We start from the raw sequence: 5,766 nt of genomic DNA on the forward strand, positions 1-5,766 counted from the left end.
AGCAGTCAAGTGCCTTAGGCACTATGCTACCAGAGTTCCTAGGAACATAAAATATCATTCTAAAATTTAATAAATAATTAAACTTGTTAGAACTCAAAATTAACTTTTATTATTAATTTAGTATGAAAACTAAATATACTAACACCAAAATATAGGTGAGGAAAGTTAGTCTCAAAGAGAGGAGCTTATATTCAAGTTTATGTATTAATATTTGATAACTAATAGAGCCAGGACTAGAGTCCAGGCCAATGCCTTTTCTCTAGGCCACAATTCTCTTTCCTAAAGTTAGCATTTGACTGAAAAGAAAAAATTGTGATGACTGTTTAAAGTTTGTAGCAAATCATTGATTTTATGTTTAAAGGGCCTGTTTTGGTCTACAGCAGTGCTTCTCAAAGTGTCATCCCCAGACCACTTGGGAAATGAAACTTCTCAGGCTCCATCTCAGACCTACTGACTCAGAAATTCTGGGGCTGGAGTCCAATAATCTGTGTTTTAATAAGCTAACCAAGTGATTCTGATGCCTTCTAAAATTTGAGAACTGGTCTATAGCCTATTTTAGTTCTCTTAAATGTACTCCTTTAAGTTGTTAGAACAGCTCAGAAGCTCAGTTGTAAATTTAAGCAAGTAAGAATATTAGGGCTAGACTTGACTGTGCCCCAATCTAAGCAAGCTAAATCTCTCTGGCATTTCATTTCATCATCTGTAAAATAATATTAGAGTTAGATTGGTGGTTTGGGAGCTATATTTTACAGAGAACTTAAGAAGCAGCTTTTCCTTTTTCCATTTTTATGTATTGGGGTTCCAAACAAGATTTTGATATAAAAACAAAAGGATACTGTCAGATTTAAAAAAAAAAAGGGGGGGGGGAGAGGAGTAAAACATCTTTAATGATATGGCTCACTCAGCATTCAAAAATAATACATGTAAAAAAACAAAAAATAACCCTCATATTGGTATTTTCTTCTTCTCTCCCTATTCATAGTTAAAATTATATAGTAATTATGTATCTATAAAATAGAATTAATTGCTGAAGTATTATTTCTAGTTCTGTCATTGAATGAGTAAGAATAAATCTATTTACAAAATATTTAAGGGTCCACTTTGACTTCACATTTCCACAATTTGGGAGTTTATTCATTTTATCAATAGCTTTGGTGTTTATTTGATCTGGTATGTTAGTTTTTTGAGACACTGACAGTATATATATTCATTAGTGCCTTCTTAACTATCTCTGTCTCCTTTAGAAACATCTATTTTAAGTTCATGTTGAAATCCTGCATAGTCTCCTGATGACAGCATTGCAGTGGAAACTTCTGTGTCTTGTTTTCTGACAGGGAGACTTCTTTTGTTAGATGTTTACTTTATGTCCTTAGTAAAGTGCTTTCTCACCCCAGAGCATTTGGTTATTAATCTGTGGTAGTCTATACATGACAAATAACAGTTGCTGCTGTAACTCACATGTTCTGTATTAAGAATTTGAGCCCATATCACTTCAGACATTTAATTATATTAATGCCTTTCTTGGTGCAAATGGTTAAGTGCTTGGCTATTAACCAAAAGGAGTGGTTTGAATCCACCCAAGGGACCTTGGAAGAAAGCCCTGGCAATCTGCTTCTGCAAGATTACAGCCACTGAAAATCCAATTCTACTCTGACACACATGGGGTTTCCATGCATCAGAATCAACTCAACAGCAACAGGTTTTTTTTTTTTTTTTTTGTCTTTTTCAGAGCCCTTCTTAGCCACATTAGTTGAAACCAAATAATCATAAAAGTTAAAGTGGATAATTCTTTTAAAAAAAAAATCGACACACCTTAAACATTTATTTTAACATAAAGAATCTAAATTCTTTTGCCAGTTATATGCAATAAGGCCAAAGCTTTTATTCACTTATGGGTCTACTGATTTGAGTCCCACATCTTTCATCTTAGATAAGTTATACCATAGTGCCATATGATTTCTAGTTTAGTTTTCTTTAAGGCAGAGCAAGTCTATAGGTACTTTATTAACAGTATGAATACAGAATTCTGCTGGATTTTTGACTTTTGTTTCTCCCAGTCTTTTTATATTTACCTTGTTCACACCTAATTTGACTGCAGGCTTTAACAACTTAATTGGATCTTTCCAAAGCAATCACCTTCGTTTTCACAAACCTCTTTTTGTATTAAATTCCATCTGTTTACGTAATCCAAACCAAACCAAACTCACTGCCGTCGAGTCAATTTCGACTCATAGGGACCCCACCTTGGGTTTTTGAGGAGGTATCACTACAGAAATAGTTTGCCCAACCTTCCTTCTGAGGAGTGGCTGGTGGATTTGAACCACCAGTCTTCTGGTTCATTAAGTTATGTAAATTAAATTAACACGTAAAACTGGCATTTACATGTTTGGGGACAAATAGTAACATAGTAAAAATACAACATAACTGCCAGGAGCAAATATGCATGAATGTGTTAGAACACTAGCCTTGAACACTCAGCATGCCATGGGCATCTGTTAGCTTATTTATACAAGAAATGGAGATCACTAGATAACCTAGAAAATGGTTATGTGAAGGTCAGTTAAGAGAGCTTCTTTTACTTTTGTTTAGAGTCTTTTTTCCACAACATTTTTATCACCTAACTCTTGAACAGTATACTATTTAATGTAGCTCATTTTTCCATTTTCTCTTTAGGGATAATTCATACTCTGTTTCAAGGTTATATGCTTGTAGATACCTAATACCTATTTGCTTTTCCAGCTGGAACTACTTACATAGATTAAATTCACAGTTTAAAATCCTGAGATCTTTATTACCTCCAGGCATTTTGGAATCGGAATGGTCTATGGTGGTATTTCATTGTTTTAAAGCATTCCTTCTATGGAAGTGTTATATGGAATTTTTTTTTTTTTTTTTTTAAGAAAGGAGAAATATTTAAATAGATAAATGAAAATAAAAGTATAATATTTTAAGCTATTTCATAAATATTCCCTTCAGCCCAATGGAGATAATCAGATGCCTGAAAGAGTCACAAACCTGAGCTTCAGTTAGCTGAAAAAATATTTTTTAATTCTGGAAACAAAGAGAGATAACCTTTTTAGTCTATTAAATGTTAAAGTGGCTTTATTAGGTTAATACAGTATCTCATATTTAATCTTCACCAAAAAATCTGAGAAGTAAGTATTATCCCTATTTTTCAGATAAAGGTTGTTGTTGTTGTTATGTGCTGTTGAATTGGACTCGACTCATAGTGACCCCTCCTTGGGTTTCTGAGGCAGTATCACTATGGAAGTAGATTGCTCAGCCTTCCTTCCAAGGAGTGGCTGGTGGGTTTGAACCTCCAGCCTTCTGGTTAGCAGTCAAGTGCCTTAGGCATTAGGCTACCAGAGCTCCCACACATAAAGGTACTAAGATTCAAAGAATATTAGAGTCAAATAATAGGTGACTTCCCAATCATGCTGTTGTTAATAAGTGGCAGAATCAGTATTTGAACCCCCAGGTCTACTTAACTCCAAAGCCTAAACTCTTAAAATACTTACGTTGTTGCTGCTAGTGCTGTCAAGTCAGTTCCAACACATAGCAACCCTGTGTACAACAGAATGAAACACTGTCCAGTCCTGTACCATTCTCACAGTTGTTGCCATGCTTGAGCCCATTGTCACAGCCAGTGTCAAACCATGTTGTTGAGGGTCTTCCCCTTTTTTACTGACCTTCTACTTTACCAAGCATGATATCTTTCTCTAGGGACTGGTCCCTTTTAACAACATGACCAAGGTACAAGTGACAAAGTCTGGCCATTCTCACTTCTAAGGAGCATTCCAGCTTTACTTCCTCCAAGGCAGATTTGTTTGTTCTTCTAGAAATCCAAGGTCCATTCAGTATTCTTGGCCACCACCACAATTCAAATACATCATTTCTTCTGCAGTGTTCTTTATTCATTGTCCAGCTCTCACACGCATATGAGGCTATTGAAAATACCATGGCTTAGGTCCCAAATAATTACAGAACCACCTTTAAAATAATCACTCTGGATCATATCTATATATGATATTTTACATACTCATGTATACTCTAAACTCTGAATCTACAATTTATTATTTGAATATAATTCAGAATAAAGAGGGAAAAGAATACAAACCTTTTGCCCTCATCCTGACTCTAGGGATGCAATTTGAAAGCATGCAAAGGCTAACATTCTTTTCTTTATCTGCTCTAGAGAGGTAAGCTGCTGTTATTTTTATTGTTGTTAATATTTTCTAGACACTGTGCTAAATACTTTTGAAGTATATTTATCTCATTTCATGCTTATAACAATCCTGCAAGGGTAGCTATTAATATGTTCATTTCATATGAGGAAATTTAAGACAAGTTTTTAAGTAACCTAATTGAAGTTACACAGCTAGTAAGTGGCAGAGATTGGATTCACAATGAGATTTTTTAAAATAATTTATGTGAAGTTAGAATGATGTTGAAGTAGAAAGGAATTTAAAAAAAAAAAAAAAAACATAGGGAAAGAAGCTCAATACCTTTCTGGGAGAGAACAATTATTAATATGTCCCAGAAAAGTAAAGTGTACTGGGAGCATAAACAATGTCATGACCCCTGACATCTTCCAAAAAATAGTGCTGGACTAATAGCCTATATGGGAGCTCTGGTGGCATAGTGCCTAAGGCATTTGACTGCTAACCAGAAGTCTGGCGGTTCAAACCCACCAGCCACTCCTCAAAAGGAAGATTGGGCAATCTACTTCTGTAGTAGTACTACCTGGGAAACCCAAGGAGGGGTTGCTATGAGTCAGGTTCAACTCAACAGCAGTGAGTTTGCTTTAGTTTTGTACCCTATATAGTCTTCATAGATTTGTTCAGCAAGCTACATGTAATACGTGAACCCATTAGAATAATAGCAATCAGTCCCTTTCTTTCTTTTATGCAGTGACAGCTTTCTACCCTGAAGAAGAGGCAGATCAAATACAGAGCAGACAAAGTGTACATTGGAATCTGGAAGAAGAATGTGGGAGGGATGTTTAGGGAAACATTTTTTGGGAAGAAAAATCACAGGATTGAGGGTAAAAGTTGAGAAGAACCAAAATAGTGTTGACTGTGATTTACCTCTGATGAGACTCATAGTTAACCACTAACCCCATTTTAAACCAGAATCATTGCTTTCTTGAACTAATGACTTCATTAATTCAAAACCAATTGCACATGGTTTTATTTATATACAGATTCACAAATGTGTGTGTGTGTGTTTGGTTTTAAAAAAATGAAAACCTTTGCTTATTTGTGTTTTCAATGCAAGAGCATAAAACTCAGTAGTAAAACCTGAAAATAAATAATTTCTTAAAAATATATTCTTTAATTACATGTTTAGGATTTGCTTTAAATTGCTTGAACAAAGATAAAGAGGTAACTGGAGGGTAAGGGAGGTAAATGTGGCAAGATCTCAATAATTGTTAATTCTTGGTTATGGGTATCTATAGAGAAGCTTTGTACAATTCTGTGTATGTTTGACTTTTTTCCTAATAATCATTTTAATAAATTCTCTAATCTGCTATAGATTAGAGACTAATATTATATTAAATAACTAATAATATTATTATATTCTAATATTCTAATGAAGACTTACTGCTAAACTTTCTGAGTGATGCTCATAGTGGCATATGAGTGGGATGATTCTATAAAAGACAGTGTTAAAAACACAGCAAAGGAGGCGGGGCAAGATGGCGGACTAGGCAGAAGAATTGCACAGACCCTCTTCAACAAAGAAAAGGGAAACCAATTAATACAG

At 34.7% G+C, this 5,766-nt stretch overlaps 1 protein-coding gene across 1 annotated transcript in view; it reads left to right on the forward strand.

Annotated features, from left to right (window-relative positions):
* The window catches only part of MPC2 (mitochondrial pyruvate carrier 2), a 40,655-nt gene that overhangs the window by 21,073 nt on the left and 13,816 nt on the right, over positions 1-5,766 (forward strand). The gene's annotated exons all lie outside the window — the stretch shown is intronic.

This window comes from Orycteropus afer, unplaced genomic scaffold, assembly GCF_000298275.1.
Source record: "Orycteropus afer afer isolate SDZICR_OR568_19922 unplaced genomic scaffold, OryAfe1.0 scaffold00044, whole genome shotgun sequence".
In the NCBI taxonomy this organism is placed as follows: domain Eukaryota; kingdom Metazoa; phylum Chordata; class Mammalia; order Tubulidentata; family Orycteropodidae; genus Orycteropus; species Orycteropus afer.